We start from the raw sequence: 25,798 nt of genomic DNA, 5'->3' as shown, positions 1-25,798 counted from the left end.
TAGAGATAGATCAAGACGCTTGATAAGATTTTTCAATGAGTACATACCTTGACAAGATTTTGAAAGAGTTGAAAATGGATCAGTCAAAGAAGGAGTTCTTGCCTGTATTACAAGGTGTAAAGTTGAGTAAGACTCAAAGCCCGACCGTGGCAGAAGATAGAAAGAGAATGAAAGTCATTCCCTATGCCTAAGTCATAGGTTCTATAAAGTATGCCATGCTATGTACCAAACCAGTTGTGTGCCTTGCTATGAGTTTGGCAAGGGGTACGATAGTGATCTAGGAGTGGATCACTGGATAGCGGTCAAAGTTATCCTTAGTTACCTAAGAGGACTAACGAAGTATTTTTTCGGTTATGGAGGTGATAAAGAGTTCACCATAAAGAGTTATGTGGATGTAAGCTTTACACCGATCCAGATGACTCTAAGTCTCAATTTGGATGCATATGGAAAGTGGGAGCAATTAGCTAGAGTAGCACCATGCAGAGCATTGTAAACATAGAAATTTGCAAAATACATACGGATCTGAATGTGACAGACCCGTTAAATAAACCTCTCTCACAAGCAAAACATGATCACACCTTAGTACTCTTTGGGTGTTAATCAGATGGTGATGTGAACTAGATTATTGACTCTAGTAAACCCTTTGAGTGTTGATCACACGGCGATGTGAACTATGGGTGTCAATCACATAAAGATGTTAACTATTGGTGTTTTAAATCACATGGCGATGTGAACTAGAGTATTGACTCTAGTGCAAGTGGGAGACTGAAGGAAATATGGCCCAGAGGCAATAATAAAAGTTGTTATTTTATATTTCCTTATATCATGATAAATGTTTATTATTCATGCTAGAATTGTATTAACCGTAAACTTGATACATGTGTGAATACATAGACAAAACACCGTGTCCCTAGTATGCCTCTACTTGACTAGCTCATCGATCAAAGATGGTTAAGTTTCCTAGCCATGGACATGTGTTGTCATTTGATGAACGGGGTCACATCATTAGGAGAATGATGTGATGGACAAGACCCATACATTAGCTTAGCATAATGATCATTCAGTTTTATTGCTACTGCTTTCTTCATGTCAAATATATATTCCTCTGACTATGAGATTATGCAACTCCCAGACACCGGAGGAATGCCTTGTGTGTTGTCAAATGTCACAGCATAACACGGTGATTATAAAGATGATCTACAGGTATCTCCAAAGGTATTTTTTGGGTTGGCATAGATCAAGATTAGGATTTGTCACTCCGAGTATTGGAGAGGTATCTCTGGGCCCTCTCGGTAATGCACATCATATGAATCCTTGAATGCAATGTGACTAATGAGTTAGTTGCGGGATAATGCATTATAGAACGAGTAAAGAGACTTACCGGTAACGAGATTGACCTAGGTATGAACATACCGACGATCGAATCTCGGGCAAGTAACATACCGATGACAAGGGGAATAACGTATGTTGACATTGCGGTTTGGCCGATAAAGATCTTCGTAGAATATGTGGCAACCAATATGAGCATCCGGGTTCCGCTATTGGTTATTGACCAAAGATGTGTGTAGGATCGAGAGTATGTCTAGGGGGGGGTGATTAGACTACTTGACCAAATAAAAACTTAACATTTTCCCAATTTTAGTTCTTGGTAGATTTTAACAACTTAGCACAAGTCAAGCAATCTTAACACAATTCAGGCAAGCATGCAATGAGTATATAAGCAGCGGAAAGTAAAGCATGCAACTTGTAAGAATGTAAGGTGAAGGGTTTGGACAGTGCAAATGCAATAGGTGACACGGATGTTTTGTCGTGGTTCCGATAGGTGGTGCTACCGTACATCCACGTTGATGGAGACTTCAACCCACGAAGGGTAACGACTGCGCGAGTCCACGGAGGGCTCCACCTGAGGGAGTCCTGGATTAAGGGGTCCTCGGACAGCCGGACTATATGCGTATTCCGGACTATTGGGCTATGAAGATACAAGATAGAAGACTTCGTCCCGTGTCCGGATGGGACTCTCCTTTGCATTTAAGGCAAGCTTGGCGATTCAGATATGAAGATTCCTTTCTCTGTAACCGACCTGTGTAACCCTAGCCCCCTCCAGTGTCTATATAAACTGGAGGGTTTAGTCCGTAGGATAACAATAATCATACCATAGGCTAGCTTCTACGGTTTAGCCTCTATGATCTCGTGGTAGATCTACTCTTGTAATACTCATATAATCAAGATCAATCAAGTAGGAAGTATGGTATTACCTCCATCGAGAGGCCCGAACCTGGGTAAACATTATGTCCCCCGCCTCCTGTTACCATTAGCCTTAGACGCACAATTCGGGACCCCCTACCCGAGATCCGCCGGTTTTGACACCGACATTGGTGCTTTCATTGATTGTTCCACTGTGTCGTCACCATAAGGCTTGATGGCCCCTTCAATCATCCACAACAACATAGTCCAGTGTGAGATTATCCTCCCCGGACAGATCTTTGTATTCAGCGGCTTCACACTGTGGGCCAACTCGCTTGGCCATCTAGAGCAGATCGACAGCTACGCCCCTGGCCATCAGGTCAGGTTTGGAAGCTTGAACTACACCGCCGACATCCGTGGAGACTTGATCTTCGACGTATTCGAGCCCATGACAGATGCGTCCTATAGCCACGGTGAACACGACCTAGATCTCTCATCGGAATGCGCTCAGGAGATAGCACCTGTAACCGCTCTTGCCCTAGATCCAGAGCGAAGCGTGCCACCTGAGAATGGGAAGCTCAACCTTACCACGGAGGCCGCAGACTCAGCGGCGCTAGAGCCAAACATAGATCTGACCTCCCACGAGGCCTATGTCATCGGAACCTTGGACTCGTCTCCGGCCATAGGCTCCGAACCGCGTGTGTCTGCGCCCATCGAACCTGACTAGGCGCCGATCTTGGAGTTTAGCTCTGCGGACATCTTCCAACACTCACCCTTCGGTGATGTGTTAAACTCATTAAAATCCCTCTCCTTATCAGGAGATTCTTGGCCGAACTATGTCTGGCTTGAGTGGGAAGCGGACGACAAAGAACTTCGTTGCCCACCCACCACCCACTTGATAGCCACTGTCGACGATTTAACCGACATGCTCGATTTTGACTCCGAATACATCAACGGTATGGACGACGATGCCCGAGAAAAACAGGAACCACCGCCCATAGGGCGCTGGACAGCCACCTCCTCATACGATATATACATGGTGGATACACCCAAGGAAGACAATGGTGATGACAAAAAGGATCCAGTTGAGGATAAACCTCCCGAGAAGCAGCGGAAGCGCCGACGTCAGTGGCACCGCTCTAAACCTCGCCATAGTAAAAACAGCGATACCAGCACAAGAGAGAATGACACCCCGGACGACGCGGAAGACAATGAAGAACCCCCAGACCCAACAATGGAGCAGGACAAGTAAGGAGACGACAAACATAGTCCAGGGCCGCTGTCCGATCAGAGCGATGCCGAAGACACCAGTTATCAACCTGCCTCCTAAGTGGAGATCCATCTGGATGATGATGCATTCATCGTCCCGGAAGAACAATTGGAACAAGAGCGTCTCCACCAGAGACTTATCGCCACCGCGAGGAGCTTGAAGAAGCAGAAGCAACAGCTTAAAGCCACACAGGATACGCTCAATGATAGATGGAATGAAGTACTCGATGTTGATGTCAAAACCGGCGGATCTCGGGTAGGGGGTCCCAATCTGTGCGTCTTAGGCTGATGGTAACAGGAAGCAAGGGACACAATGTTTACCCAGGTTCGGGCCCTCTCGATGGAGGTAAAACCATACTTCCTGCTAGATTAATATTGAAGATATGAGTAGTACAAGAGTTATCTACCACGAGATCGTAGAGGCTAAACCCTAAGAGCTAGCCTATGACGGTATGATTGTAATTGTGATCGTCCTTCTAAGGACCATCCTCTCCGGTTTATATAGACACTGGAGAGGGCTAGGGTTTACATGGAGTCGGTTACAAGGAAGGAAATATAACATCCGGATCGCCAAGCTTGTCTTCCACGCAAAGGAGAGTCCCATCCGGATGCGAGCCGAAGTCTTGAGTCTTGTATCTTTACGCTTCAATAGTCCGGACGATGTATACAGTCCGGCTGTCCGGATACCCCCTAATCCAGGACTCCCTCAGTAGCCCCTGAACCAAGCTTCAATGACGATGAGTCCGGCGCGCAGTCTTGTCTTCGGCATTGCAAGGCGGGTTCCTCCTTCCGAATACTCCAAGGTTATTATCAAACATGTAGGCCGTGTCCGGATCTACAAAATGATCTTCACATACCACCGTAGAGAGAATGATACTTCAGCTGACAACTTTTTAAATGACGTGACATGTCCTTACGGTCAGGTCATTATTCGAACTGTTTTCCCACAACCAGCCATAGCGCGTATTGCGAGGCGGTTTCCTTGACACGTCTTGTCAAAGAAGAGATCGTGTCCCCTTATCACGGGATTCTCATCAATACGGGTATGGGTAATCCCCCCGTGCCATCAATCGTGGCGCTTGGGAAGTAAGCGATTCTCAACAGGCTAGTGGGGAGGCGCACCGCTTTTGTCGCCTATATAAAGGGATAAGAGTTCCCCATTCTTACCAACGCCTTCTTCCTCCTTTGCCCACTCTTGCCTCCTCGAGCTCCAGCGCCCTAGTCCAAGTCCTCTCCGCACAGTTAAACATGTCCGGAGCAGGAGGTAAGTGGGTGGCTTCCACCGTGAAGGAGAAGAATATCGCAAGTCTTCGGGCGGCCGGATACTTGGCCGCAGACATAGCACACCGGCTACCAGACGACGGGCAGGTCATTCCAACCCCAGGACCCCACGAGACGGTCATGTTTCTCGCCCACTTCGTCCGTGGACTGGGGTTTCCACTTCACCCCTTTGTCCGCGGGCTCATGTTCTACTACGGGCTAGATTTCCATGATCTAGCCCCAAACTTCGTCCTCAACATCTCGGTGTTCATCGTCGTATGCGAGGCCTTCCTCCGCATCAAGCCTCATTTTGGCTTGTGGCTGCAAATCTTCTGCGTGAAGCCGAAGATCGTGAGCGGCCAGCAAGCGGAGTGCGTAGGAGCCATGGTGGGCAAGATGCCTAACGTCACCTGGCTTGACGGCTCCTTTGCGGAAACCATGAAGGGGTGGCAATTGGGGTGGTTCTACATCACTGAGCCGCGCGACGCCAACTGGGCGGTGGCCCCCGAGTTCCGATCCGGAACCCCCATGCGGCTCACCTCCTGGGAACTGAAGGGCCTATTGTGGGGCGAATCTACAGAGCTGACCGGACTCCAAGACTGCATCAAGGGCATGAAGGACAAGAACATCAAGCTTGTCAACGTGATCCAGGTTATGCTCATTCGCCGGATTCTGCCGTGCCAAAGGCGGGCATTTAATCTGTGGGAGTTCATTCCGGCCGAGCACCAGATGCTTCAGTGGCTCTACGGCATGAAGCACAAAAACACGTGGAAGGCATTGTTCAAGGCCTCTGAAGTACCTCCTCACATATCTGAGGACCGTGGGCTCCACGCCGCACGGCCTCCTAATCAGGTGAGTTCTCAGGCTGCCACCGAATTCGGTTCTTTCCAATATATTCATGGGGGAGCCTTAAGTACTTGTGCATATTTGTTCAGGATTATGTGGAGACAGCGGAGCAGATTGACTGTCCGATTCCGCTGCCAGAAAGCCTAGCTAACGATCTCCTAACAAAGATGCTGGTCCCGGCACCCTACAAGGGGCCGGAGAAGAAGGCCAATAAGAAGGCCCCGTGGATCAGAAAGGGTCTCCGGTGTAAGATTCCGCCAGAAGCCTCGTCCGAAGACGACGAGGCACACTCCTCCCCCGAAGGGAAAGAAGAAGAGGAGGAGGCCGCCCCATCCGAAAAGGACGAGGGGCCTGAGAGGGCGGACCAGGGGGCCAGGAGAGGCCCCCGGCGCAAGGCCATCATACCCCTGTCGTCTGATGACGACGAGGCAGATTCCTCCCGCAGAGGCGGGGGGAAACAAGAAGAAACTCCACCTCCCCGTACTGGGGGGGAGAAAAAGAGGAAGGCCGCCCCGGAGGGGGAGGCTGGGATGTCCAAGAAGGGAAAGGCGTCCCTTCCGGACTACTCCTCCACCACCACCGATAGCGAGGAGGGGTGGTTGCCCAGGAAGAAGCCCCTAGTGCGATCGTAAGTATCTGCACTCCATCGTAATTTTGCTTCATAGTTTTGTTATAATGCCGAACTTGTATGCAGTCCGGCCAGGGCCCATCCCGAGGTGTCGTCTTTGGACGGGTCTTTGAGTGATTCAGCGATGAACTCGCTTCCGACGGCCACTACTTCTCAGCCTGCGGACGACACGGAGGTGTTGTCCCAAAGGCTCCCAGAGCGGGGACAGGTGGATCTGGAGGCGCCCAAAGGCGGCATTCCAAACGTCGGACACGGGGTTCAAGATCCTTGCGGATCGTGTTGGTGAGAGCCGCAATAAGCTGGACTCTCAGCCAAACACTGTTCCGGAGCCTTCAATGGTTCCGGACTAAGGCGGACAGCCCCTCATTAAGGAGGGCGAGCCGTCTGCGCCGAGGTCTTCCGCTACGCCCGAGGCGCCAAATTGTCTGCTGGAAGCACTTAGGGGCGCTTCCATGGATGAAGAGCACCGTACTCTTATGACTGCGGTGATTCAGAAGGTTTTGTTTGCCAAGAGCGGACTAACCGAAGCCTGTAGCAACCTCCTGAAAGGCTTTGAGGTAAGTAATAAAAATGTGTGAAATTACAACCCGATAGGTAGTAGCCCCTGATACTCTGTTTGGTGTTCGGAAGGAAAAACCAAATGGAGGGTCAATTATAATCCGCAGGAGTTTAACAATAAGTTTGAATGTAAATAAGCAGGCTGCGCTGCTTGCCGCTGCGGTCCGTACGGCTGAGATAGCCAGACTAAAACAGGACCTGGAGCAGGCGCAAGGAGAGCTCTACCTCACGAGGAGGCAGCTCCAAGAGACCAAAGGTGAATGATTCCCCTCTCTTATATAATGAATGGTAGATAAAATTTGATTATGCTAACTATGAAGCGTCGTGATTTGGTAACAAAGGCCACCACCGAAGTGGCATCTCTCAAGAAAGCGTTGTCCGAGGCCAAGCACAAGGCGGCCTTGGAATGCAAGGAGCGCAAAAAGCAAGAAGCCCGAGTGGGCGAGGTACAAGAAGAGCTCCAGGAGCTCGGCAAAAAGTTCGAGTCCGTGGAAGCATGAGCTTAAGGCGAAAGAGGCCGAGCTTGCGAAGGCCCTTGTAGGTATAAAAGACGCCAAGGCCGAAGCCGAGAAGGCACAACAGGAAATCCAGGAGGCCAAAAAGATAACGGCGGGTAAGAAATTCTTTATGCAAAGCAAACATGTGGAGGAGGCGTTTCTTTTACTTACCCGAGTCCGGAGCTCTCCAGGGGCATTCACAAATCTGCCACGTAGCGTATTAGATGCCGCGGAGTTCTACCGTGCTCAAGAGGGGAGCTCAATGGAGAAGATGTTCTGGTCCCAGTATGCTAGGGCCGAACATCCAACGCCTCTGAGTGACCAACTGAAGCAGTTGGTCGAACTCCACAGGGCGGCCGAAGTGGCTATGAAGGATTTCATAGTCCGAATGTGGCCTGGTGAGCCTCTGCCCACCAGCTACTTCGGCCTGATCAAGCGGATGGTGAATGTCTGTCCGCGACTGGAAGTCATCAAGCGATCCGTTTGCATTGAGGGTGCCCGTCGGTCCTTTGCCCGTGCGAAGGTGCATTGGGGCAAGCTGGATGCGGAGAAGCTAGTGAAGGACGGGCCACCGGAGGGCAAGCCGCATCGCTATCCGGAAAAGTATTATGATGGCGTTATGAAGGGCGCTCACCTCGTGGCCGATGAATGTACCAAGGATATAATTTTAGAATGAATTCACTTCTGTCATGTTTGTAATTTAAGGACGAAGTTACTTGCGCTATGTAGCACTTTTGTTATTTAAAATATTACCTTCTGTGCGGCTATTTATAAAATTCTGAAAGTAGGCCAGTCGTCGGCTTCCGCACCCATGCAACTAGTACTGGGGTGTTCGTGGAAAACCCGGACACTCTTTATCCAAATGTTTGGTCCCTTAAGGAGGTGTCCAGCGCAGCGAACAAGGCAATCGGACTATGCGGCTTTACAACCTTCACTTAGCCATAGAAGTCTACAATTTTAACTTTCGGTGAAGCCCCTAGAATCCGGAAGGCCGAATTGGGGCGCTATACACGCCTAGATCGGACGAAGCCGAATTATCGCCTAAAGCAGAAAAATCTTTAAGGATTTTAGGACCTCTCGAACAGCGACCAGCTCTCGCCACATCATGCCGGTCAGTTTTTGGCTTTCTCTACTGAGGTGCTCGTCCGGAAGAACCGGGGCACAATCGCAGTAGTTCTCCCTGCGCTACCTTAGCCGATATAACGGAACATAAGGCACCAAAACAAGGGAGCCGGGCTATCCCAACTGTAGACCCAAGACATGATTCGGAGCTGATGCATATAATGCTATAAGTTCGGGGTGCCGCACTATTGAAAGTGTTCGGACTTGTCTTCTCGTATTATGGGGCACCATAAGAATCCCCTGGCAAACTAAACGTATCAAGGTGTACGGATGCAATATTAAATAGACATTTGTAAGGAAAAAATGCTCAAATAAGAATAATAAGCTGACGCTATATATGATCACCCATTGATGAATAATACGTTTAAGCATATGTTTACAATGAATGCATTAAGTGGAGATAAATAGGATTATTTGACATATCCTATCCAAGGGCAGGCTACGTATAGATAGAAAAAGCAGGTATAACGATCGTAAATAGATTCCACCTGGGTGTTTCCTTCTGTGCGCAAAGCCTGTTGCCTCCTTGGTTTCCTCTCCTATGTAAGTCCAACAATCCAGCTCTTCGGAAGAGGCTGCGCTAAAGCAATATCCTGAAAGGTAAAAGGAAAGGTTACGAAGTCTGTGGCGGCGATACTGCACTGTTGACTGAGCCACTGCTGCGCCTCCGCCTGTGCCCATGGTATTTTGAGTGCGCAATTGTGTATGCGTGGCACAAATGCTGCTTTGATGGGATTTGAGCGGAGGCCGGACTGCTAGTCGTGCTCTTGGCGTGCCTGGTGATCCTGTTGCGGGGTGTTCCGCCCTCGCTTGACAGAGCTTGAGGTTGTCGTTGTCGGATTGGTGGTTTGCCGGAGGAGGCCACATTGTACTTCTGCCGTAAGGGTTGCAGTATGCTCTTCTGTACGGAGAGAGCGGTCCATATTTCCGTTGACTGTTATGACCCCGCGCGGGCCTGGCATCTTGAGCTTGAGGTATGCATAGTGTGGTACCGCATTGAATCTAGCGAATGCGGTTCGTCCGAGCAGTGCGTGGTAACCACTGCGGAAAGGGACGATATTGAAGATTAACTCTTCGCTTCGGAAGTTATCCGGAGATCCGAAGACCACTTCCAGTGTTATAGTGCCCGTACAACGGGCCTCTACTCCAGGAATTACACCTTTAAAGGTGGTTTTGGTGGGCTTAATCCTTGAAGGATCAATGCCCATTTTGCACACTGTGTCCTGGTAAAGCAGGTTCAGGCTGCTATCGACGTCCATGAGGACTCGCGTGAGGTGGAATCCGTTGATGATTGGGTCTAATACCAATGCGGCCGAGCCGCCGTGACGGATGCTAGTAGGATGATCCCTATGATCAAAGGTGATCGGACAAGCTGACCATGGGTTGAATTTGGGGACGACTGGCTCCATCGCGTAGACGTCCCGTAGTGCTTGCTTCCGTTCCCGCTTGGGGATGTGAGTGGCGTAGATCATGTTGACCGTTTTCACCTGGGGGGGGGGGGAATTTCTTCTGTCCCCCCGTGTTCGAACGCCGGGGCTCCTCCTCATCGTCGCTGTGCAGCCCCTTGTCCTTGTTTTCGGCATTTATTTTGCTGGCCTGTTTAAATACCTAGCAGTCTCTATTGGTGTGGTTGGCTAGCTTGTTCGTGGTGCCATGAATTTGGCACGAGCGCTCCAGTATACGGTCTAGACTGGACGGTCCCTGATTGTTTCTTTTGAATGGCTTCTTCCGTTGACCGGATTTGGATCCACTGAATCCGGTATTGACCGCCGTGTCTTCGTGTTGTCGCCGTTGTTCCGTCACTTGTGTCTGTTGCACCGTAGCTTGCCATTATTGTCACAGACATCTGAAGTGCCAGAATGTGGCGTGGTGCTGCTATGAGCCAACCAGTTGTCCTCGCCCGCACAAAAGCGGGTCATTAGTGTCGTGAGAGCTTCCATGTACTTGGGTTTCTCTTGGCCATGGTGTCGGGCGAGCCACTCGTCGCGGATATTATGCTTGAAGGCCGCTAGGGCTTCGGGGTCTGGACAACCGACTATTTGGTTCTTTTTAGTTAGGAACCGAGTCCAGAATTTCCTGGCTGATTCTCCGGGCTGTTGAGTAGTGTGACTCAAGTCATCGGCGTCCGGAGGTCGCACATATGTGCCTTGGAAGTTGTCAAGAAATGCGTCTTCCAAGTTTTCCCAACTGCCAATGGAATTTGTGGGCAGGCTATTTAGCCAGTGCCGGGCGGGTCCTTTGAGCTTAAGGGGAAGATACTTGATGGCATGTAGATCGTCTCCGCGGGCCATGTGGATGTGGAGAAGGAAATCTTCGATCCATACCACGGGGTCTGTTGTGCCATCGTATGATTCGATGTTTACGGGTTTGAACCCTTCTAGGAATTCATGATCCATCACTTCATCGGTGAAGCAGAGGGGGTGTGCGGTGCCTCTGTGCTGGGCTATGTCGCGACACAGTCTGGCTGCGTCTGACTAGTTATATTCGGCCTAGCCGGATTTGCTGTTAGTGTATCCGGTATGACGGTCATCGTCATGTGCTGCAGCACGCCCCCGTGATCCGTACATCGATCTTGGTTGTCCTGCGGTGTTATCCAGTCTATCGCGCAGGTCCTGAGTATTGCCCCGGGCCGTAGTAAACTGGCGCGGGGGTGCAGGCTAGTATTCGGGCTGATATGCCGTTTTATCCCGACCTCGAGGCGGCCGGTCAGCCGTGTGGCGCCCGAGTCCATATTCCTCGGCTGCCAGGACTTTTGTCCATCTATCTGTGAGCAGGTCTTGATCAGCTTGAAGCTGCTGCTGCTTCTTCTTCAGGCTTCTCGCAGTGGCAATAAGCCGGCGCTTGAAGCGCTCCTGCTTCTCGGGGTCCTCGGGCACGCCGAACTCATCGTCGCTGAGGCTAATCTCGTCTTCTTAGGGAACATGTAGTTGTCCTCCTCCGGATACCCGTCTATCGCCTGTTCATCTGGGCTGTCCTGCCCATCTTCCTGCTCGGCCTGCTCGAAGGCGGGCTGATCGGGGTTGTATTCATCATCGGCACCGTCCGGATTGTTTTCGTCTCCGGTGCCGGTATTGCCTTGGCGGGGCTTGGAGCGGCACTCGCAACGCCCATGCTTTGCTTTCTTCTTGGAGGGGTTATCCTCCATTGCCTCATCGCCATTTGTTTCTTTTGGAGTGTCCACCATATATATATATATATATATATATATATCGTATGAAGAGGTGGCTGTCCACCGCCCTGTGAGCGGTGGCACCTGTATGTCTCCTGCATGGTCGTCCATACCATCGATGTCTTCGGAGTCGAAGTCAAGCACGTCGGTTAAATGATCGACCGTGGCAATGACGTGGGTGGTGGGTGGGTAGTGAATTCCTTCTTCACCTACTTCCCACTCAAGTCGGACATAGTTCGGCCCAGAGCCTCCTGACAAAGAGAGAGACTTTAATGAGTTCAGCATGTCACCAAAAGGCGAGTGCTGAAAGATGTCCGCAGCGGTAAACTCCATTACCGAAGCCCAACCTGGCTTGGCTGGCTCGAGAGTGTGCGGACCGGGACCAACAACCGGATACGAGTCCGGGGGCCCGGGGTTACAGGCCTCTACAGAGTGAGACATGTGTTCGGCTCTACCACCAATGAGTATGCGGCCTGCGGGGCGGGGTCCATCCCTCCATCCTTGGGCAACGCAACCTGCTCCGGATTTAGATCCGGGGCTGCTGCAGGGATGATGTCCTGAGCATTGTCCGACAGCAGGTCTAGGCCGTGCTCGTCGTGATTGTCTGGTGCTCATGGCACAGGCCCAAATCCGTCGAAGATCAAGTCTCCGCGAATGTCCGCCGTGTAGTTCAAGTTTCCGAACCTGATCTGGTGGCCAGGGGCGTAGCTGTCGATCTGCTCCAGATGACCAAGCGAAGTGGCCCGCAGTGCGAAGCCGCCAAACACAAAGATCTGTCCGGGGAGAAAAGTCTCGCCCTGGACCATGTTGTTGGCGATTGAAGACGCCATCAAGCCTTGAAGCGACGACAGCGAGGAACTCTCAATGAAAGCACCAATGTCGGTGTCAAAACCGGCGGATCTCGGGTAGGGGATCCCGATCTGTGCGTCTTAGGCTGATGGTAACAGGAAGCAAGGGACACAATGTTTACCCAGGTTCGGGCCCTCTCGATGGAGGTAAAACCCTACTTCCTGCTTGATTAATATTGAAGATATGAGTAGTACAAGAGTAGATCTACCACGAGATCGTAGAGGCTAAACCCTAAGAGCTAGTCTATGATGGTATGATTGTAATTGTGATCGGCCTTCTAAGGACCATCCTCTCCGGTTTATATAGACACCGGAGAGGGCTAGGGTTTACATGGAGTCGGTTATAAGGAAGGAAATATAACATCCGGATCGCCAAGCTTGTCTTCCACGCAAAGGAGAGTCCCATCCGGACACAAGCCGAAGTCTTGACTCTTGTATCTTTACGTTTTAATAGTCCGGACGATGTATACAGTTCGGCTGTCCGGATACCCCCTAATCTAGGACTCCCTCACTCGACACTGAGGAAAAATACGACGGTAATCGCCAAACAAAGAGCTACCCCAAACGCAAACTGCTGCCTGACTTTAACGATGAGGCTATCGTGCCCATACCACCAAATAACAATATGGCCGATCAACCAGACCGACCACCTCGTGGTCGAGACAGAGCGACTAATAACACTGCACACCAACCAGCACCCCCTCCCCATAAAGGAAGGGAGGTCGCAACACAAAACCAGAAACACGATTTACGTGAAGACCTGGATAAAAGGGCTGGTAGAACCAGGTCCATTTATGGATCCAGGGAACGCATTCCTGCACAGGATCAGTGCCATCAAATAAAATATGCCGGTCACTTACCAGTTCGGAACCAACACCGAACACTACAACGGTCGGACCTATGCCACGACACGGCCAAATATAGGGGTGCCGCACACCCCCTGTGCTTCACCGATGAGGACCTGGATCATGAATTTCTAGAAGGGTTTAAACCCGTGAACATCGAGGCATACGACGGAACAACAGACCCTGCGGTCTGGATAGAAGACTTTATTCTTCACATCCACCTGGCTCGCGGAGACGATCTCCACGCCATCAAATACCTACCCCTCAAGCTAAAAGGACCAGCCCGGCACTGGCTGAAAAGCCTCCCTGAAAACTCCATAGGAAGATGGGAAGAACTTGAGGATGCTTTCAGGGCCAATTTCCAAGGGACCTATGTCTGACCTCCGGATGTAGACGATCTAAGTCACATAACACAACAGCCCGGAGAGTCAGCCCGTAAGCTTTGGAACCGATTTCTCACTAAGCCAAATCGTCGACTGTCTGGAAGCCGAAGCCTTAGAAGCTTTCAAACACAGTGTCCGGGACGAATGGCTAGCCAGACACCTCGGCCAGGAAAAGCCGAAGACAATGGCAGCCCTAACTACACTCATGACCCACTTTTGTGCAGGAGAGGACAACTGGTTGGCCCGTAGCGGCACCAGCGATCCTGGCACATCCGAAGACAGGGATGGCAACGGAAAACCATGACGCAATAAAAACAAACGTCGAAACAATGATGAAAGCCCAGATAATATAGCGGTAAACGCCAGATTCAGGGGCTCTAGACCCGGTCAACGGAAAAATCACTTAAAGGCAGCAGAGATGGTCCATCCGGCCTAGATAAAATTCTAGATAGGTCATGCCAGATTCATGGCACCCCCGACAAGCCAGCTAATCATACCAACAGAGAATGTTGGGTCTTCAAGCAGGCCGACAAGCTCAACGCTGAACACAAAGGGAAGGGACCGCAAAGCGAAGACGACGACGAATCTCGCCAGCCAAATATGGGGGGACAAAAGAAATTTCCACCGGAGGTAAAAACAGTGAACATGATCTATGTCACTCACATCCCAAAGAAGGAGCGCAAATGCGCACTCCGCGATGTATAGGCTGTAGAGCCCGTCACCCCCAAATTCAACCCATGGTCGGCCTGTCTGATCTTCTTTGATCGCAGGGATCATCCGACTAGTATCTGTCACGGGGGTTCAGCTGCCTTAGTGCTCGACCCAATAATTGACGGATACCACCTCACTCGAGTCCTCATGGACGGAGGCAGTAGTCTCAATCTGATATATCAAGACAATGTCTATAAGATGGGGATAGACCCATCAAGAATCAAGCAAAGCAACACTACCTTTAAAGGAGTAATACCAGGTGTGGAGGCCCGCTGCACGGGCTCTCTAACATTGGACATTGTCTTTGGCTCTCCCGATAACTTCCAAAGCGAAGAGTTAATCTTCGACATTGCTCCGTTCCGAAGTGGCTATCATGCACTACTCGGACGAACGGCCTTCGCCCGTTTTAATGCAATCCTGCATTACGCTTATCTCAAACTCAAGATGCCTGGACCACGTGGCGTTATCACGGTCAGCAGAAACACGGAGCGTTCTCTTCATACAGAAGAATACGCGGCGGCTCTAGTAGCCGAAGCACGAAATGGCCTTTTTAAGCCAAGCAGCTCATCGGTCCTCAAGACCGCGGACACAGCCAAACGTGTTCGGTGCACACCTATGTGTAGCAGCTCAGATAAACCTGAACTTGTTTAGCAGCCCTGCCCCCATGGATCGCCCCATAAGAAGACTGTAATTGTTTTCCCGTATACATAAATATACACTCTAAAGTCCTCGGGTAGTGCTGGGGGCACCCTGCACGTAAGAAGCCCATAGTTCGGCTTGACCCTATTTGGACTCAAGAAGCTACAATTCACGGTTCATCAAAACCAACATACTATATCCATGGCTGTACCAGATTCTTTCACCTGGTTCTTTCCTTTTTTCAGATAGGCCATCATGATATACCCTTCAAGGATACTGCACAACAGAGACAAAGGCGCAGACGTGCAGCAGGGCCCCGTTTCAAGGTTTCTGCTTAGATTAAGACCCTGTGTAAACCTTTTTTTCTTATTATTATCTCTTGTTGTTTCATACCCTCATGGCATACAACATGCCCAGGCAAGATATCGGCAGTACTTGAGAACTTATGATTCGCCGTACTAAGATGGATGTTATAGAAGCAGCCAGCAGTGTGCTTTGAGAACTATACTCGCACCACAGGCGCTCTCTCCCTCATGCCGGGTCGTAGCACGTGCTTTGAATTCAGGGTTCATTACCAGGGGCTATATTTAGCCCGGTACATATCAAAAGTCTGAATACCCTCGGGAGTGTTCAGCATCGCAAGTTTTGGCCTTATATGCACCAGCTCCGAATCATGTCTTTGGTCACATGTTGGGTTTGCCTGGCTCCTGGGTTTTGCTACCTTACGTTTCGTTCTATCGGCTAAGGCAGCCAAGGGAGAACTACTGCGATTGTGCCCTGGTTCATCCAGACGAGCACCTCAGTAGAGAAAGCCGAAAACTGACTGTCATGATATGGCGAGAGATGGTCAACCACTCAATGACTCAGCGGAATCTTCGCGATTCCTCCGCATTAATGAAGGACTGGTTTCCTAGTCATGTATGTAAATGCACCATATTCGGATAAACACGGACATACCAGGGGTTATATAGTAGCCCCACTGTCAAACTCCTATGGCTAAGTGAAAGTGTTAAAGATCTATAGTCCGATTGCCTAGTTCGCCGCACTAACACCTCCTTAATGGACGAAGATGTTGGGTCAAGTGTGATCAAGTGCTTTTCCGAACACCCCCACGTTATGCGGGGGGGCTGAAGCCGACGACTGCAAACTTTCAGGTTATATACATATATACATAAACGGCCGCACAGGAGGCACTAAAATACTTCATGGGCAAAAGTATAAACACAACCTTCATTATCATAAGCATTGTTTTTACAATTCGGATACATGTTACTTGAACATAATATTTTTCGAGCACTCACCCTCTATCAGGCGGGTACCCTCTAATACTTCCTCAAAATAGTGCTCTGGTGTGTCCTGGTCAGAGGGTGGACCCCCAGCTGCAATATCGGTGGCCTTCATCTTTGCCCAGTATGTCTTCACACGGGCAAGGGCCATCCGTGCACCTTCTATGCATGTTGACCGCTTGACAGCGTCGATATGCGGCACCGCACAAGTAAGCTATCGCACTAAACCAAAATAACTATTCGCAGTTGGTCCCTCAGGCCACAGCCGGTCTACGACAACCTTCATGGCAAGTCCGGATATCCTGTGGAGCTCGGCCCACTCGGCCATCTGTTCATTCAACAGCAACGGACGCCTTGGCATGCTAAACTGCAACCAAAAAAGAGTTTCCACTTCATGGCCTTCTTGGGCTTGGAAAAACTGCGTCGCATCAGCAACACTCTTTGACAAGTCCAAATATGCATCCGGAGAACTCCACATTTGAGCAAGCGGGGCATACTTTGGATCGACGAACCTAGTTCGCAATAAAAAGGACTTCCCAGCCGCGATCTCCTCGGCTTGCCGGATCTCCTCCCAAGCTGCCCTGGCCTCGGACCGGGTTTCCTTTGCTACTTGTAAGGCCTTCTCAAGGTCAGCCATTTTTGCTTGATTCTCTTTCTCGAGAAGTTCATATCGGCTAGCGGCATCCCTTAGCTCAAGCGCCATGTTGGATATTTTCCCCTCACTCAGGCAATGAGAAGCATGTTTGGCCTTTAACTCACCAACTGCCTTCTCGGCAGGTGCGTTGCTTATCCTGGCTTGCTCCTTGGCCCGGGCAAGCTCAGCCCGAAGGGTCTCCACGGTGGCAGCACCATCTACAGTCAAACATATTATAAATTCCAGCATGTTGCTCCTATTTATAGTCATTGACCGCCCAAAAGACATACCTTGCGCCTAGTCAAGCTCCTTATTCATGAGTGTGATGTCCTCATCCGCTACATCAAGTTGTCGCTTCAGTTCGGCAAATTCGGCAGCCCGGGCAGTGGCCGGGGCTGCAGCTGCCTATGTACAAATTGGCAAAATTCTTACGTGAGTTTCTTTATATTTTGATCCTCTGATTGCCCCGTTCAGATGGCAACCAGAGTCTCAGGGGCTAATATCTATACACAGTGCACCTTGCGCTTACGGTACAATTAAAAAAAATCACATTACGTACCTCAAAGCCTCTTAGCAGGCTCGTAAAGGCTTCATTCAATCCGCTTTTTATGGACGAAATTCTCTCAATCACCGTACCCATTAAGGTACGATGTTCTTCTGAGATAGGCGCTTGCCGCAGAAGACCTGTCAATGTGTCCGGCTGCATGTCGGGCAGTCCGGGGCTTTTGTTGTTGGTCTCTCTAGGAGCCGAACACCCCGGACCTCGGGCGGCCGAAGAGTCACCTTCTAGCCTGGTCCTCCTTTGCGGATCAGGAGAGATCCTCCGGGACGACACCTCGGGGTCGTCCTCCTTATGGGGCGGGGAAGTATGAGGCGGTGTTTCGCTCTCCATCATCTCCGGAAGAAGATCCCCCGAGGATGAATATTGTTGCGGAAGGCTATAGGCCGAACTGCAAAACATGCGTTTCAAATATCACTTTCACAAACAAGAGAAGAACGGGGTATGTTTATTAAACACCTTTGTTCACTTACGATTTGGTTAGAGGTTGGGCCCCTTGTGGGCACTGTGCGGTAATATCGCCTCCCGAATACGGCCCCCTGATAAGGATTCATTTCCCCGGTTGGAGGCCTCTGCCTTCAGATCTTTGGGGGCGGCCCTCTTCTTCCCGTGGGGGGAGGGAATATTAGATTCTCCTCCCCATTCATCCTCTGACACAGGAGTTTCGAATCCCCCGGGTACGGTGCGTGACGTGCCTCCAGTATGAAGGCCACTTTTGACCTCCCACTCCTCTCCTTTTCTTCCCCCGTCGGCACTAGATGCAGCACCAGAGCCAGCATCCTTGTTAATAATGGATCGGCAGTATCCTCGGGAAGTGGAGCCGAATACCTGATTCTCTCTGCCTTCTTTAGCCAGCCCTGGCCGGATAGAGTTTTATCAATATATTGTCATGAATAATTTGACTATACCATGTTCGGGGGTGGAGTACTTACCTGAGTATCTGGATGGTTGCAGTCAAAACCGATGTCTTGTGTAGTATCCGACCACTGGTTTCGCGCGCTGAAGAATAATTTCCACATCTCCCTGAGCATCGTGCCCGAGAAGTGTTGAAGAGTCTGTGGACCTTCCGGATTAAATTCCCACATGCGGAGATGGCGTCGCTGACAGGGTAGGATCCGGTAGACTAGCATTACTTGGATTACATCAATGAGACCGGTGTCCTTCTCAATAAGCTTCCGGATGCGACTTTGCAGTGTCCGTACTTCATCTGTAGATCCCCAGTCCAGCTGAGGGAGTCCTGGATTAAGGGGTCCTCGGACAGCCGGACTATATAGTTTGGTCGGACTGTTGACTATGAAGATACAAGATTGAAGACTTCGTCCCGTGTCCGGATGGGACTCTCCTTTGCATGAAAGGCAAGCTTGGCGATTCGGATGTGTAGATATCCTTCTCTATAACCAACTCTGTGTAACTCTAGCCCCCTCTAGTGTCTATATAAACCGGAGGGTTTAGTCCGTAGGACACCGGCAATCATATCATAGGCTAGCTTCTCGGGTTTAGCCTCTATGATCTTGTGGGTAAACATCTCTTGTAATACTCATATCATCAAGATCAATCAAGCAGGAAGTAGGGTATTACCTCCATCGAGAGGGCCCGAACCTGGGTAAACATCGTGTCCCCCGCCTCATGTTACCATTAGCCTTAGACGCACAGTTCGGGACCCCCTACCCGAGATCTGCCAGTTTTGACACCGACATTGGTGCTTTCATTGAGAGTTCCACTGTGTCGCCGCAATAAGGCTAGAGGCTCCTTCAATCGTCTTCAACGACGCGGTCCAGGGGGAGGTTTTCCTCCCCGGACAGATCTTCGTATTCGGCGGCTTCGTATTGCGGGCCAACTCGATTGGCCATCTAGAGCAGATCGATAGCTACGCCCCTGGCCATCAGGATAGGTTTGGAATCTTGAACTACACTACCGACATTCGCGGAGACTTGATCTTCGACGAATTCGACCCCGTGTCTGGCGCGCCGAACAGTTTCGATGAGCATGACTTAGATCTGCCATCGGACAGTATTCAGGGGATAGCGCCTACAGCTGCTCCGGGACTCAATCTAGAGCAGATTGTGCCATCCGAGGACGGGTGGATGGACCCCGCCACGGAGGCCGCACACTCATTAGCCTTGGAGCCGAACACTGATCCCACCTCCTATGAGGCCGGTATCATTGGATCCTCGGACTCGTCTCCGGCTATAGGATCCGAACCGCGTACGCCCGTGCCTATCGAATCTGATTTGGCACCGGTCATGGAGTTCACCTCCGCGGATATCTTTCAGCACTCGCCCTTGGGTGATGTGCTAAATTCATTAAGATCTCTCTCCTTGTTAGGAGATTCTTGGCCGAACTATGTTCGGCTTCAGTGGGAAGCGGGCGATGAGGAAATCCGTTACCCACCCACCACCCACTTAATAGCGATTGTCGATGACTTAACCGACATGCTTGATTTCGACTCCGAAGACATCGACGGTATGGACGACGATGCTGGAGATGAACAGGAACCACCGCCCACGGGGCGCTGAACAGCCAACTCATCATATGATGTATATTTGGTGGATACACCCAAAGAAAACAACGGCGAGGAACGGAAGGACACAAAAGAGGATAATCCCCTCGAGCAGAAACCAAAGCAACGACGTAGGCGCCGCCCTAAATCCCGCACAGCAAAAACAGCGATGATAGCACAAGAAAGAACAACACCACGGTCGACTCCAAAGGAAACGATGACCCCACGGACCCAGCGATGGAGTAGGATGAGCCAGGGGACGATGAACACAGTCTGGAGCTGATGTCCAATATCGGCGACCCCGAGGGTAAAACTCATCAACCTATCTCCAAAGAGGAGAACAGTCCAGATGATGATGCACTCAACATCCTGGAAAAACACTTGGAACAAGAGAACCTCCATCGAAGGCTTATTGCCACCGCGAGGATCTTGAAGAAGCAGAAGCAAAGGCTTAAGGCAGTGCAGGATACGCTCAACCACAGATGGAACAAAGTGCTCAATGCTGAAGAAAAATATGGCGACGATCGCCACACAAAGAGCTACCCAAAGCGCAAGCTGCTGCCCGAATTCGACGATGAGGCCATAGAGCCCATTCCGCCGAAAAATAATATGGCCGATCAGCCGGACCGACCACCCCGTGGACGCGACATGGCGGCTAATGGTGCCGCACACAAGTCAGCACATGATTTACGTGTGCTTCTGGACAAAAAAGCCGGTGTGGCCAGGTCCATTTACGAATCTAGAAAACGTGCTCCGGTGCAGGATCACAGCCACCAAAACGATCGTACCGATCGAATAACAGCTCGGAATCAACACCGAACACAACAATCGTCTATAGCATGCCATGACGCATCCAAATAAAGGGGTGTCGCGCACCCCCTGTGCTTCACCGATGAGGTGCTGGATCATGAATTTCCAGAGGGATTCAAACCCATGAACATAGAGGCATACGACGGAACGACAGACCCTGGGGTCTGGATTGAGGACTTTATCGTTCATATCCACATGGCTCGCGGAGATGATCTCCACGCCATTAAATACCTGCCCTCAAGTTGAAAGGACCAGCTCGGCATTGGTTGAAAAGCCTTCCCGAAAACTCAATTGGAAGTTGGGAGGAATTTGAGGATGCTTTCAGGGCCAATTTTCAAGGGACCTATATCCGACCTCCGGATGCAGACGATTTAAGTCACGTAATCCAACAACCCGGAGAGTCAGCCCATAAGCTTTGGAATAGATTTCTCACCAAGAAGAATCAAATCATCGACTGTCCGGATGCCGAAGCTTTAGCGGCTTTCAAGCACAGTATCCAAGACGAATGGCTCGCCAGACACCTCGGCCAAGAAAAGCCAAGGACAATGGCAGCCCTAACAAGCCTTATGACCCACTTTTGCGCAGGCGAGGATAGCTGGTTGGCCCGTAGCGGCAGCAGCGACCCAGGCACATCCGAAGTCAGGGATGGCAACGGGAAGCCGCGAAGAAATAAAAACAAGCGTAGGAACAATGACGACAGCCTAGATAATACGGCGGTCAATGCCAGATTCAGGGGATCTCAACCCGGTCAACGAAAGAAGCCATTTAAAGGCAGTAGAGATGGACCGTCCAGCCTAAATAAGATTCTAGACAAGCTATGTCAGATTCATGGCACCCCCGAAAAACCTGCAAACCACACCCATAGAGAGTGCTAGGTTTTCAAGCAGGCCGGCAAGCTAAATGCCGAACATAAGGGGAGGGAGACGCCAAGTGAAGACGAGGATGAGCCTCGCTAGCCGAACAGTGGGGGACAGAAAAAATTCCCACCAGAAGTCAAAACAGTGAACATGATTTATGCAACTCACATTCCAAAGAGAAGGTGCAAACGCGCACTCCGAGACATATACGATGTAGAGCCCGTCGCCCCCAAATTCAATCCCTGGTTGGCCTGCCCGATCACTTTTGATCGCAGGGATCATCTGACTAGTATCCAGCATGGAGGATCGGCTACCTTGGTGTCGACCCAATAATCAACGGATACCATATCACCCGAGTCCTTATGGATGGCGTCAGTAGTCTTAACCTGATATACTAGGACACTGTCTGCAAAATGGGGATAGACCTATCAAGAATCATCCAAAGTAATACTACCTTTAAAGGAGTAATACTAGGTGTCGAGGCCCACTGCGCGGGCTCTCTAGTACTAGAGGTTATATTCGGTTATCCCGACAACTTCAAAAGCGAAGAATTAACCTTCGACATTGCTCCATTCCGAAGTGGCTATCACGCACTACTCGGAAGAGCGGCCTTTGCTCGCTTTAACGCAATCCCGCACTATGCCTACCTTAAACTCAAGATGCCCGGTCCACATGGCGTCATCACAGTTAGCAGAAGTACAAAGCATTCCTTACGTGCGGAAGAATATGTGTCGACTCTAGCAGCCAAACATTGAGCGGCCCCTCCAACCAGAATAAACGGTCGGTCGTCAGGACCACGGACATGGTTAGACGAGTCTGGCGCCCCACCACATGTAACAGCTCAGATGAACCTGAGCTTGGGTTGATAGATATACCCCCATAGGTGGTGCTAGGGGCTACTCGTAAAAATATAAGAGGCCCATAGTTCGGCTTGACCCTATTAATATAATAATAGATTGCATTTTATGGTTCATTGAGAATAACCGACTCTTCGCATGATTGCACCAGATTCTTTTACCTGGGTTTTTCCTCTTTTACATATGATCCTCGTGCTACACCCTTCCAGGATACGGCACAACGGAGACACAGGCGCAGACGTGCAGTAGGGCCCCGCTCAGAGGTTTCTTTTTAGATTAAGACCCTGCGTAAACTTTTTTACTGTCTTTTCTTGTTGGGGAACGTAGTAATTTCAAAAATTTCCTACGCACACGCAAGATCATGGTGATGCATAGCAACGAGAGGGGAGAGTGTAATCTACATACCCTTGTAGACCGAAAGCGGAAGCGTTAGAACAACGCGGTTGATGTAGTCATACGTCTTCACGGCCCGACCGATCAAGCACCGAAACTACGGCACCTCCGAGTTCTAGCACATGTTCAGCTCGATGACATCCCTCGACTCCGATCCAGCCGAGTGTTGAGGGAGAGTTTCGTCAGCACGACGGCGTGGTGACGATCTTGATGTTCTATCGTCGCAGGGCTTCGCCTAAGCACCGCTACAATATTATCGAGGAGGACTATGGTGGAGGGGGGCACCGCACACGGCTAATAGATCTCAAGGATCAATTGTTGTTGTTGTCTTTGGGGTGCCCCCCTGCCCCCATATATATAGGAGCAAGGGGGAGGTGGCCGGCCTATGGAGGAGGCGCACCAAGGGAGGAGTCCTACTCCCACCGGGAGTAGGACTCCTCCTTTCCTTGTTGGAGAAGGAAAGAGGAGGAGTAGGACTCCTCCTTTCCTTGTTGGAGAAGGAAAGAGGAGGAGAGGGAGAAGGAAAAGTGGGCTGCCCCCCTTGTCCAGTTCGGACCAGAGGGGGGGGCGCAGGCCTCCTTCCTTTTGGCCTCTCTCCTCTATTCCCGTATGGCCCAATAAGGCCCATATACTCCCCGGCGAATTCCCGTAACTCTCCGGTACTCCGAAAAATACCCGAATCATTCGGAACCTTTCCGAAGTCCAAATATAGTCGTCCAATATATCGATCTTTACGTCTCGACCATTTCGAGACTCCTCGTCATGTCCCCGATCTCATCCGGGACTCCGAACTCCTTCGGTACATCAAAACTCATAAACTCATAATATAACTGTCATCGAAACCTTAAGCGTGCGGACCCTACGGGTTCGAGAACAATGTAGACATGACCGAGACACGTCTTCGGTCAATAACCAATAGCGGAACCTGGATGCTCATATTGGCTCCCACATATTCTACGAAGATCTTTATCGGTCAAACCGCATAACAACATACGTTGTTCCCTTTGTCATCGGTATGTTACTTGCCCGAGATTCGATCGTCGGTATCCAATACCTAGTTCAATCTCGTTACTGGCAAGTCTCTTTACTCGTTACGTAATGCATTATTCCGTAACTAACTCATTAGCTACATTGCTTGCAAGGCTTATAGTGATGTGCATTACCGAGTGGGCCCAGAGATACCTCTCCGATAATCGGAGTGACAAAACCTAATCTCGAAATACGCCAACCCAACATGTACCTTTGGAGACACCTGTAGTACTCCTTTATAATCACCCAGTTATGTTGTGACGTTTGGTAGCACCCAAAATGTTCCTCCGGTAAACAGGAGTTGCATAATCTCATAGTTACAGGAACATGTATAAGTCATGAAGAAAGCAATAGCAACATACTAAACGATCAAGTGCTAAGCTAACAGAATGGGTCAAGTCAATCACATCATTCTGCTAATGATGTGATCCCATTAATCAAATGACAACTCATGTCTATGGTTAGGAAACTTAACCATCTTTGATTAATGAGCTAGTCAAGTAGAGGCATACTAGTGACACTATGTTTGTCTATGTATTCACACATGTATTATGTTTCCGGTTAATACAATTCTAGCATGAATAATAAACATTTATCATGAAATAAGGAAATAAATAATAACTTTATTATTGCCTCTAGGGCATATTTCCTTCAGTCTCCCACTTGCACTAGAGTCAATAATCTAGTTCACATCGCCATGTGATTTAACACCAACATTCATATCTGTATATGATTAACACCCATAGTTCACATCGTCATGTGACCAACACCCAAAGGGTTTAGTAGAGTCATTAATCTAGTTCACATTGCTATGTGATTAACACCCAAAGAGTACTAAGGTGTGCTCATGTTTTGCTTGTGAGAGAAGTTTAGTCAACGGGTCTGTCACATACAGAGCCGTATGTATTTTGCAAATATTCTATGTCTACAATGCTCTGTACGGAGCTACTCTAGCTAATTGCTCCCACTTTCAATATGTATCCAGATTGCGACTTAGAGTCATCTGGATCAGTGTAAAAGTTTGCACCGATGTAACTTTTACAACGAACTCTTTTATCACCTCCATAATCGAGAAACATCTCCTTAGTCCTTACTAAGGATATTCTTGACCGCTGTCCATTGATATACTATTAGATCAAAATTGTATTCCTTTGCCAAACTCAGAGCAAGGTATACAATAGGTCTGGTATACAGCATAGCATACTTTATAGAACCTATGACTGAGGCATAGGGAATGACTTTCATTCTCTTTCTATTTTCTGCCGTGGTCGGGTCTTGAGTCTTACTCAATTGCACACCTTTGCAACACTGGCAAGAACTCTTTCTTTGACTATTCCATTTTGAACTATTTCAAAATCTTGACAAGGTATGTACTTATTGAAAAACTTATCAAGCGTCTTGATCTATCTCAATAGATCTTGATGCTCAATATGTAAGCAGCTTCACCGAGGTCTTTCATTGAAAAACTTTTTATTCAAGTATCCTTTTATGCTATCCAGAAATTCTATATCATTTCCAGTCAACAATATGTCTTGCACATATAATATCAGAAATGCTACAGAGCTCCCACTCACTTTCTTGTAAATACAGGCCTTTCCAAAAATCTGTATAAAACCATATGCTTTGATCAACTCATCAAAGCGTATATTCCAACTCCGGGATGCTTGCACCAGTCCATTGATGGATCGTTGGAGCTTGCACATTTTGTTAGTACCTTTAGGATTAACAAAACCTTCTGGTTGCATCATTTACAACTCTTCTTTAATAAATCCATTAAAGAATGTAGTTTTGACATCCATTTGCCAGATTTCATAACATGTGACAATTGCTAACATGATTCAGACAGACTTAAGCATCACTACAGTTGAGAAAATCTCATTGTAGTCAACACCTTGAACTTGTCGAAAACCTTTT

The sequence above is a fragment of the Triticum aestivum genome, chromosome 3B (genome assembly GCF_018294505.1).
Source record: "Triticum aestivum cultivar Chinese Spring chromosome 3B, IWGSC CS RefSeq v2.1, whole genome shotgun sequence".
In the NCBI taxonomy this organism is placed as follows: domain Eukaryota; kingdom Viridiplantae; phylum Streptophyta; class Magnoliopsida; order Poales; family Poaceae; genus Triticum; species Triticum aestivum.
The sequence above is the reverse complement of the archived record's forward strand: the minus strand, read 5'-3'. Positions refer to the sequence as shown.